At 37.6% G+C, this 11,863-nt stretch overlaps 2 long non-coding RNA genes across 2 annotated transcripts; one reads left to right on the top strand and one right to left on the bottom strand.

Annotated features, from left to right (window-relative positions):
- Positions 1-1,596: 1,596 nt before the first annotated feature.
- Positions 1,597-2,013, bottom strand: LOC310854162. The gene is made up of 2 exons (XR_014568874.1): positions 1,895-2,013; positions 1,597-1,844 (listed from the first exon to the last, which is right to left on the bottom strand). It is a non-coding gene; the product is annotated as an uncharacterized lncRNA (long non-coding RNA).
- A 1,382-nt stretch (positions 2,014-3,395) lies between these two features.
- Positions 3,396-4,213, top strand: LOC310854161. Its single transcript, XR_014568873.1, has 2 exons — positions 3,396-3,488; positions 3,752-4,213. It is a non-coding gene; the product is annotated as an uncharacterized lncRNA (long non-coding RNA).
- Positions 4,214-11,863: the final 7,650 nt, after the last annotated feature.

Genomic DNA, 11,863 nt, shown 5'->3' with positions numbered 1-11,863 from the left:
TCCACGCAGGATCTCACTGTTGGCAAACAATGTACGTCATAACTCATAAGTGCTCTAAACAAGCATTACAAAGTCCATAGACTTGACTGACACATGACGTAATCTCCAAAAGCCATGCATTGGGGGGCTAGCCAAATAATTAATGGATTACCGGTATGTTAAAAATGTAATTTAGATATCATGCTACTTGGAAAGAATCATTGGTTACCTGGTATTTCAATGTACAGATAATACTTCGACATGATCATTGGTGTTTAGTTTAACTGGTATTTCAATGTACAATTGTGTCGCACTCGCAGATCAAACTTCTGCATAGATTTCATAGATGCTCCACAGACATTTTTTACAGTTGTGTTGGATTCATGTTAATGTGTATTTTCTAAATGTTACCACGGACAAATGTCCTTGAAACCTTGATTCAAACGTGCCAATGAGGTGACTTTATTAGACCCCTTGGTGTGGTTATGTGCAATGATGTCTTCCCTTTGTATTTAGGGTTTCTTCCTGGAGGCTGAAACCTTGATTCAAACGTGCCAATGAAAAAAAAACAGTGATATAGTGATATTACAATATCATCCCTTCCCCTAACCCCTCCCCCTTTATCATACAACAACGGCTGTGGGTGCAGCTTCATTTCTGGTGGATCATCACCATTCACCACCCACCAGGCAAACCAGGCATACGTAATGAACTGGTGGGAGTGTCCACATAAAAACGACATTTTAACAAATACTGTACACTCTTCTTTTTTTTAAATGTTGTTCCTTATATAACCATAATACCTGATGAACATGTTTTCGAGTGGAAAAAAATGTCAACAGTTAAAGTATCAAATAATGGTTAAAAGTGGTTAAAAACTAAGGCGACACAGATGCGTTCCTGTGTGTGTGTGCTTTATAAATACAGTAGGGAACCTGAGAGAGAGATAGTGTAGGCCGGTGGAACACAGGATCAAGTCTTCAGACGGGATAAAAAACATGCCACCAAGGAGCTTTAATCTACCGTACTTATCAGGGTGTTTTGTGACCTGATGGCAGAACAAGAGGGCTTAGAACAGGACGATGTGAGTCGTCGGAGGCCTCCAGCAACAGGTGGTCTTTGTCACAGAACAAATTAACCAGGCAATGTTGTCGTTTCAGGCCTTTTCCAGCTGATGAAACGCCACCGTCCCTCAGCCTCCAGGCCCTTCCAGAGACTCCAGCTGGATGAGGAAGATGATGACCCCCTGCTGGAGTAGAACCCACGCCTGCGCACACGTCTTCCAAGCTTCCCTATGCTGTAAATGTCCTGCACTTTTTATGGTTACTGAATAGACTTTCAGCACAGCTTGTGTCAAGGAGTTTCTCCTGTGTGTGTGTGTGTGTGTGTGTGTGTGTGTGTGTGTGTGTGTGTGTGCGCATGTGTGTGCGTGCGTGCGCACGTCTATTGTGTCTGTATTCACAAGCATGTTTAAAGACCAGTTGCTTTAAAAGCTGTAAGGCCCATTTATACTCCCTTTTATATAAATGAACGAGACATATTCAAATGATCGCGGCTCACATACTTGTATCCGTCCTTTACATTAGCATCGATGTCACATTTTGTACTATTTTAAAATGTTTTAATAATGGTGTTTAAGGCCCTTTAAATGTTTTAAAAGTCGTCCACTGACAACACTCGGGTGAAGTATTCTCGCATCCCTCTATAGCCTGTTTTAGGCTCTTTGAGTGAAATTCAAGACCAATAAGCATTGGTGAAGATTATAAAAATTAGCTCCTATGTAATTTATGACAAGGATGCCAATTAGAATGCCTAGTTTCTTAATGAGTAAAAGCACTGATCATAATAAATTATCATGTTGTGACCTCCATGCAATATATCCACTTGAGGGCAGGTCAGAGTCAAAAGTTTTGACGAGGTCGAGGAGGTCGCAATAATATACTTGTTAAAAGAAAGCTGTTCTGTAATAACTGTTTGTCCCTGTGCTCATTTTAAGCGAAATTCCGATATATCATACCGTAGATGTTCGAAAACTAACTTTTAAAAACTCTTCGCCCAGCCTTCTCTACAATCACGATTTCTGGAGGCCCTTCAGCGTTTCGTCCATCCATATCCGTAAGCTTTCAGAATATGCACAGAAAGACAGACGAAATGAGCATGTTAAACAGACAAAAGTCATGCCCATACCCGGAAAGGCGAAAGGACCTTTCGTGTATAAAGCGAACAGACAAAAGTCTCTGTCCATATCTGTACATGGACTTAATGTTGAGTATAAATGGGCCTTCTTCCTGCTAGGTCAGATTCCCCCTTCAGTCATGGACTTAATATTATCTGGTGCAACAGAACTGGCAATGCACTTCCTCAAGTCAAAAGGATTATAATACCAATAATAATACCAAATAATAATGTATTATTATTCTGCTGTATGTTAATATACATACAGTATCCCCCTTACTAGGGACTACTTGAATGTAAGTGAATATTCTAGCCAGAAAATTCACTTGTGTCATGGGAATTTTTTTGTTACTGGGTTTAGGGAACCATTCTTATTGAATTGAACTGGCACGAATGTTGTATTTTATCAATGTGATACCGTCCCCTTGAAGTTACTGTCGTAACTACTGTTATTTATTTTATTTCGGGTTAATAGCTTGATCTTCTGATGTGTAAACATTTTAATGTATCTTTGGGTATTGGATTTTAAAATTGTATAGCATGTTACTTTTGTTTATTTATGGAGTTTCTGTTTTTCATCAGCAGGGGGAGAGCCATAACTCACTGACATTCTACTGTATGGGTTTTAGAAGGCACATTTAGCAGTATGCACAATCTGTACATATTGTATGAGTATTCTGTAATAGTTTCCTGGGGCACTGTACATATGGGAGTAACTTTGTGAACGTGGTCTTTCACTTTGGGAATCTCATTTCATCGTTCCATTCATTGTACCACTTAAATGGGTTTGACCATGTCAAATTGTAAATGGGTTCGAACCATCTGTAATATAATATCGTGTACTTTAATCTGATATTGCACAAGATGTTTTATCTGTTATAAAACTACCGCAGGCAGACTTTGAACCAAATCGAGCATCGTCTTTTGATGCCACTATTTTATGGTGGTGGCTTGCTGTATTGTGGTTTATTACCAGTGCTTTACAGTCCTAGCAATGTGGTCTGGGAGAAAGTGATTGTCTTCAGATTAATTAATTTACATGAGATTACAGGGACATCGGATGTTGGCAATTTAATTGATCACTGTACTGAAATCAAAAAATTGAGACCCTGCACAGGCACACAGTTGGCTGTGGGCATTGAATTACAGGACCGTGTATTCACTCTTTAACCCTCTACTAAAAGCCACCTATAGCTGCTCCGAGCTCAACCTCTAGTCTCTACAGCTTGCGTCAAAGAGCAGTGAACAGCAGAGAAGCTTTTTTATGCTTTGATTTAGGAGAATTGACACACTTGGAGCATTCTATATAAATAAAGATGATTGTTCTGGTACATGTACACTCAACGCACTCCATGTTAACCACTTGAATTGTAGCGTCCCAATACCGGAGCAAACATTTGCCGAAAATATCAGCTCTGCACTTCATAACATGGCATGTTGTCACTTGATGTGTGCTTGTAGATTCAGAGACGAGATTTGGAGTAGAGTGGAAAAAGGAGGGTACCTATTATAGAGCCCTGGGGAACTCCGGTCAATGAAGTAGGGTTTAAGTGGTTAAAGCACATCTCTTTGTTCTACATACGTGTAACCTGTTCAGTTTCACAAATCATGATGTTGCCACGTTTTGAAATCACCTCATAAAAGTAATGTTTTACAGAGGGGGAAAACCAGCCTGCTTGTATTTTTAGACGTACAATCCTACAGCATGTCATGTCCGATAGGGAGAGGTCCTGAACCTCTAGCACTTTAAGGGCCACAAGAGCTCTGAAGTGAAGTTGATGTAGCCTAATATTTAGACTCTCGTAGATGTATTTATCGATTACATCTACGAGTCTAAATTTTAGGCTAAATGTGTGTGTGTGTGGCCTCACGTCTCTGCTCTGCCTCTAGCTGCTGTGTGGCCACTTACTTTACATACTATGCAAATCTACTATAGGTTACTGAAGGAGTTTCTGTTCTGATATGATTTTTTTTTCCTGTCATGACTGTGAATCTGATTGGCTTGATTTGCAAGTCTTCCGTTCGTTTTTTCTTAATGATTAAAGTTATGAAGAAATAACATGTCAATGATTGATTTTTGCGTTGTGTGTGCAGTGTGGTTGTGAAAGAGAGGATGGCAAGGACAGCATGTTTGACAACAGTACAATGTAATACATTTCTGTATTGTGTTTGAAACCCATTGAGCTGTACATGTAGTACTATTCATTTATTTTTGCCAGGTATAACCTGGGGCCTGTTTCACGAAACGTGGAATATATATATCCTGGATCAGCGATAAACCGGTTTCATGAAAACTGGTTAATCTTGCCAGATTAATTTAGCCAGTTAACCTGGATATGTTGAGGCTTGATTCAGTTTCATGAAAGCAATGCCCAAAACTCACAATGGAAACTAATGCTGTGGTTTTAGCCTGCTCCGGACCAGACTAACAGCCAGGTTAATCCTGGTTAATCCTAATCCTGATGTCTTTACTGTTCATTAAGCATTCAAACTTATTCAATTGTGTTTATGTTGCCTTATTTTTATTAGTCTGCATTAAAACATATGTAGCCTACACATTGCCATTAAAGGACTACATAAACCCTATAGGCCTATACAAAAAATATATATATAATAAAGGAGTAAATAATAATATACAGTACAGGACAGTACGATTCTCAAACCTTTTATTTTCAAGGACCCCATAACTTTTTATTTTCAAGGACCCCATGACTTTGAATGTGTACCAATGGAACAATATGGACCCGTAAGGGTAGGCTACATTTGGTTCTATTTGTGCATTCTCTCTCAAGAGTTACAGATCTGTTAAGGTCATTTAAGGCTACAGCTCTTTGTGTTTCTGGTAATATTATTGTTTGCTCATTTGTATGTCTGTGGTAAAATTAAATAATTTATATAAATGTCCACCACACCCCTGAATGTTACAAAAATGTTAATGAAGTGTCCTGTAAGTGTCCAATGTTAATGAAGTGTCCTGTAAGTGTCCAGGTGCAAAGTTCTGTCTCCATGCCCCCAATTACAATTACCCAGGTGTAAGTAGTCACTGATTAGCCCCTCCCCTATAAAGCCTGGTGGCCATGCTGGGCTTTCCTGTTTGGTCTTTCTTTGTTTGCACTGACTGAGCAAAGTAGGAAACTGCTTGACTGCTTGTAATTCTTTTAGCCTAATGTATGTTTCGCAGGCATCCCTTCTCTACACATCAGTGTTGATGACCAAATGTGCAGAAATGTTGCCTTTGTGATCTGTACCTTCATATTGTGGTTCTAACAGAGTTCTACTTATAGGCTTGTCTACTCTAGCCATTGTGGTTCTAACAGAGTTCTACTTATAGGCTTGTCTACTCTTGCCATTGTGGAACACATCAACAGTGTGGTTACCTTAGCACTTTTAATGGATTCCCAAGATGGAATACCATCAAGTTGAATTTACTGAGCTGTTCTTACTCTGCCATGGTCACATGTATACAATTTCCATAGTCCTGTTCTTACCCCAAATTGTTGTTTGTTTTTGTATTTAATTGTTTGGTGTTTGTTGCAATAAATACATGAAATGGAATTTGTTGGATTCAATTTAAAAAAGGTATCCTTGAGTCACTAGCTCAAAACAGAATGCAGTTCACAAGTATGGAGCTCAGCCTATAATTGATTTGATTGTCATGCTACATGCCATGAGTGTATAAAGTGGTATTTCCTTTTAAATGAAATAAGCTACTCTAAGATGAGCTGTGGTCATAACAGCACTGTTTGAGTTGAAAACTTAAGATGTTTAACAGTCTAAAGTGAGAGCATATAAAAAATATATACTAATCACAAAACACTTTAGGTTTTGATAAACAGGCTATAGTGCATTTGTTCTCACTTTAAATTCGTTTTTTTCTTTTTCTTTTTTTAAAATTCAGCTTATCAAAGAAGTGCTGTGGTCACAGCACTGTTTGAGAAACTAGTTGAAAACTTTATATCCAACTTAATTGTTTAAATAATAAAGTCTGGAGTGAGAACAGCAAAAGTAATGTATTAAACAAAACAATTATATTTCTGGTTGATTAAAAGTGCAAAGGTTTTTGTCATCTAAAACTAAGACTAAGAGTAAGAGATGACAATAACTGGTATGCAATGTAATTACATTATGGCAAACTAAACATCTTGTTTGCTCAATGAAAGAGTAAATGTGGGAAACAGAGTAAAAATGTTCCCACAGATGGTTTTAAACAATAACCTAAATCTCAGTTGAGTCGTCATGAACCCTGATCATCACCTTTAGATTAAATCATTCTGGCAAGGGGTAGAGGTGTCTGAAAAGGATTTTCATCCCTTGACCTGTCACCTCTGCCTTCAACCTTAAATACAACCTCCAAATTCTTATTAGTGTGAAATGCCTAGTGGCGCAAGAGGAAAGCATAGGTCTCCCAAGCTGAAGGTGGTGGGTTTGAATCTTGCTCAGAGCAAACCTTCATTTTCTGGCTTTTTAAGGCCAAAGTGCCGAGGCAGGCCGCCTCCCTCCTCACGGCCTCTTTTGGCTCCGGTGGGAGGGGGAGGATCTTTTTTGGGAACCCGCCTCTGGGGCGGGATTTTCTTTATGAGCCTGCCTCCTGGGGGCGGAGCTTAAGAAATGTACATATTAAGCAAAGTGATTTTTGTACTTTTCACATTAATTTGATTGAACCAGTTTATTTTTAGTTTTTATTGAGATATTTGAGTTTTTTTATGACACTTTATTTCAGCTGTTTTGTTTGATTTTTTTTTTCTTTTGGTTTTGGTTTTTGTTTGACCTTTTGGTTGAGTATTGGTTTTCTTTGAGGTTTGAACCTATGACGTTTGGTTTATGAAGCCTAGTTTTTATCTATTGAGCCACACTGGCATGTAAGGTATAATCGGGAACTTATATTTAACCAGCCTTTTAGAATTTAGATGGACAGTGAAAATGTTCTTCAGGGGATTTGAACCCAGAATGTTCTGTTTACAAACACCAGGCTTATCACCTGCGCCACACTGGCATGTCAGGTATAATCGGGAACTTATATTTAACCAGCCTTTTAGAATTTAGATGGACAGTGAAAATGTTCTTCAGGGGACTTGAACCCAGAATGTTCTGTTTATAAACCCCAGGCTTATGACCTGCGCCACACTGGCATGTCAGGTACAATCGGGAACTTATATTTAACCAGCCTGTCAGAATAAAGAATGGACAGTGAAAATGTCCTGTGGCAGGTTTGAACTCGCAACCTTTGGTGTACAAACACTGGATTTTATTCATGAGCCACACAGGCATAAGTGATGAAGTTGAGAATGTCTGACTTAACCCACCTTTCAGAATATAGAGGTTCTTTAGGAGTTCCATTAGGAGGTTAAAAAACAATGCACACTTTAGGAGGTTCAAACACTGCACCTTTCAGAAGGACAGTGAAAATCTTATTCAAGAGGCTTGAACCTCTAATTGTTTGATTTGTTGTTTCAGTTTTTATATTGAATATTTTTTGAGTTTTTTGTTGATTGTTAGTTTTGTTTGAGTTTCTTTTAGTTTTGTTTGAGTATTAGTTTTGATTGAGTTTCTTTTAGTTTTGTTTGAGTTTTTTGTTGATTATTAGTTTTGTTTGAGTTTCTTTTTGTTTTGTTTGAGTTTCTTTTTGTTTTGTTTGAGTTTTTTGTTGATTATTAGTTTTGTTTGAGTTTCTTTTAGTTTGGTTTGAGTTTTTTGTTGATTATTAGTTTTGTTTGAGTATTGAACCAGGAACCTTTGGGTTGTAAACCTCAGAATTATCTTTTGAGCCACGCTGGGCTGTAAGGTACAATCTGGGACTTATATTTAACCCACCTTTTAGAATTTAGATGGACAGTGAAAATGTTCTGTCGCAGAAATGAACTCTGGATTTTACTCTTCAGCCACATATGCATGAGAAATGCAGTTGAGAACATTACATAAATGTTGAGTCAGTACGTTTTTGTTGAAAATTATTTTACTCATAAATTGGAGTTGTTTGACATCTTCAATGGTATTGTTTCTTTTAGTTTTAATATTGAGTCATGTTTGAGTTTTGAACCTATCACTTTTGGTTTATATACCTTTGTTTTTATACTTATGCCACAAAGGCATGGAAGATGCCTCTGATAACCATACACTTAACCTTTCCCCCAATTACCCAGGTGTAAGTAGTCACTGATTAGCCCCTCCCCTATAAAGCCTACTGGCCATGCTAGCTTTCCTGTTTGGTCTTTCTTTGTTTGCACTGACTGAGCAAAGTAGGAAACTGCTTGTAATTGCTTTAGCACTTTTTGAGTTTAGGCCATTGATTCTTTTTGGACTTGGTGGTCCTAATGTATGTTTCGCAGGCCTCCCTTCTCTACACATCAGTGTTGATGACCAAATGTGCAGAGATGTTGCCTTATCTGTACCTTCATATTGTGGTTCTAACAGAGTTCTACTTATAGACTTGTCTACTCTCGCCATTGTGGTTCTAACAGAGTTCTACTTATAGGCTTGTCTACACTTGCCATTGTGGAACACATCAACAGTGTGGTCACCTTAGCACTTTTAATGGATTCCCAAGATGGAATACCATCAAGTTGAATTTACTGAGCTGTTCTTACTCTGCCATGGTCACATGTATACAATTTCCATAGTCCTGTTCTTACCCCAAATTGTTGTTTGTTTTTGTATTTAATTGTTTGGTGTTTGTTGCAATAAATACATGAAATGGAATTTGTTGGATTCAATTAAAAAAAGGTATCCTTGAGTCACTAGCTCAAAACAGAATGCAGTTCACAAGTATGGAGCTCAGCCTATAATTGATTTGATTGACATGCTGCATGCCATGAGTGTATAAAGTGGTATTTCTTTTTAAATTAAATAAGCTATTCTAAGATGAGCTGTGGTCATAACAGCACTGTTTGAGTTGAAAACTTTAAAGACGTTTAACAGTCTAAAGTGAGAACAGCAAATGTTCTTTAACAAAAATGTGTAAGTGTAAAAAAAATATATACTAATCACAAACACTTTAGGTTTTGATAAACAGGCTATAGTGCATTTGTTCTCACTTTAAAGTAGTTTATTTTTTATTTTTTATTCAGCTTATCAAAGAAGTGCTGTGGTCACAGCACTGTTTGAGAAACTAGTTGAAAACTTTATATCCAACTTAATTGTTTAAATAAAGTCTGGAGTGAGAACAGCAAAAGTAATGTATTAAACAAAACAATTATATTTCTGGTTGATTAAAAGTGCAAAAGTTTTTGTCATCTAAAACTAAGACTAAGAGTAAGAGATGACAATAACTGGTATGCAATGTAATTACATTATGGCAAACTAAACATCTTGTTTGCTCAATGAAAGAGTAAATGTGGGAAACAGAGTAAAAATGTTCCCACAGATGGTTTTAAACAATAACCTAAATCTCAGTTGAGTCGTCATGAACCCTGATCATCACCTTTAGATTAAATCATTCTGGCAAGGGGTAGAGGTGTCTGAAAAGGATTTTCATCCCTTGACCTGTCACCTCTGCCTTCAACCTTAAATACAACCTCCAAATTCTTATTAGTGTGAAATGCTTAGTGGCGCAAGAGGAAAGCATAGGTCTCCCAAGCTGAAGGTGGTGGGTTTGAATCTTGCTCAGAGCAAACCTTCATTTTCTGGCTTTTTAAGGCCAAAGTGCCGAGGCAGGCCGCCTCCCTCCTCACGGCCTCTTTTGGCTCCGGTGGGAGGGGGAGGATCTTTTTTGGGAACCCGCCTCTGGGGCGGGATTTTCTTTATGAGCCTGCCTCCTGGGGGCGGAGCTTAAGAAATGTACATATTAAGCAAAGTGATTTTTGTACTTTTCACATTAATTTGATTGAACCAGTTTATTTTTAGTTTTTATTGAGATATTTGAGTTTTTTTATGACACTTTATTTCAGCTGTTTTGTTTGATTTTTTTTTTCTTTTGGTTTTGGTTTTTGTTTGACCTTTTGGTTGAGTATTGGTTTTCTTTGAGGTTTGAACCTATGACGTTTGGTTTATGAAGCCTAGTTTTTATCTATTGAGCCACACTGGCATGTAAGGTATAATCGGGAACTTATATTTAACCAGCCTTTTAGAATTTAGATGGACAGTGAAAATGTTCTTCAGGGGATTTGAACCCAGAATGTTCTGTTTACAAACACCAGGCTTATCACCTGCGCCACACTGGCATGTCAGGTATAATCGGGAACTTATATTTAACCAGCCTTTTAGAATTTAGATGGACAGTGAAAATGTTCTTCAGGGGACTTGAACCCAGAATGTTCTGTTTATAAACCCCAGGCTTATGACCTGCGCCACACTGGCATGTCAGGTACAATCGGGAACTTATATTTAACCAGCCTGTCAGAATAAAGAATGGACAGTGAAAATGTCCTGTGGCAGGTTTGAACTCGCAACCTTTGGTGTACAAACACTGGATTTTACTCATGAGCCACACAGGCATAAGTGATGCAGTTGAGAATGTCTGACTTAACCCACCTTTCAGAATATAGAGGTTCTTTAGGAGTTCCATTAGGAGGTTAAAAAACAATGCACACTTTAGGAGGTTCAAACACTGCACCTTTCAGAAGGACAGTGAAAATCTTATTCAAGAGGCTTGAACCTCTAATTGTTTGATTTGTTGTTTCAGTTTTTATATTGAATATTTTTTGAGTTTTTTGTTGATTGTTAGTTTTGTTTGAGTTTCTTTTAGTTTTGTTTGAGTATTAGTTTTGATTGAGTTTCTTTTAGTTTTGTTTGAGTTTTTTGTTGATTATTAGTTTTGTTTGAGTTTCTTTTTGTTTTGTTTGAGTTTCTTTTTGTTTTGTTTGAGTTTTTTGTTGATTATTAGTTTTGTTTGAGTTTCTTTTAGTTTAGTTTGAGTTTTTTGTTGATTATTAGTTTTGTTTGAGTATTGAACCAGGAACCTTTGGGTTGTAAACCTCAGAATTATCTTTTGAGCCACGCTGGGCTGTAAGGTACAATCTGGGACTTATATTTAACCCACCTTTTAGAATTTAGATGGACAGTGAAAATGTTCTGTCGCAGAAATGAACTCTGGATTTTACTCTTCAGCCACATATGCATGAGAAATGCAGTTGAGAACATTACATAAATGTTGAGTCAGTACGTTTTTGTTGAAAATTATTTTACTCATAAATTGGAGTTGTTTGACATCTTCAATGGTATTGTTTCTTTTAGTTTTAATATTGAGTCATGTTTGAGTTTTGAACCTATCACTTTTGGTTTATATACCTTTGTTTTTATACTTATGCCACAAAGGCATGGAAGATGCCTCTGATAACCATACACTTAACCTTTCCCCCAATTACCCAGGTGTAAGTAGTCACTGATTAGCCCCTCCCCTATAAAGCCTACTGGCCATGCTAGCTTTCCTGTTTGGTCTTTCTTTGTTTGCACTGACTGAGCAAAGTAGGAAACTGCTTGTAATTGCTTTAGCACTTTTTGAGTTTAGGCCATTGATTCTTTTTGGACTTGGTGGTCCTAATGTATGTTTCGCAGGCCTCCCTTCTCTACACATCAGTGTTGATGACCAAATGTGCAGAGATGTTGCCTTATCTGTACCTTCATATTGTGGTTCTAACAGAGTTCTACTTATAGACTTGTCTACTCTCGCCATTGTGGTTCTAACAGAGTTCTACTTATAGGCTTGTCTACTCTTGCCATTGTGGAACACATCAACAGTGTGGTCACCTTAGCACTTTTAATGGATTCCCAAGAT

The sequence above is a fragment of the Protomyctophum parallelum genome, assembly GCF_964188405.1.
Source record: "Protomyctophum parallelum genome assembly, chromosome: 23".
NCBI lineage: Eukaryota > Metazoa > Chordata > Actinopteri > Myctophiformes > Myctophidae > Protomyctophum > Protomyctophum parallelum.
Note: the sequence above shows the minus strand (reverse complement) of the source record. Positions and strands in the feature narration are given on the sequence as shown.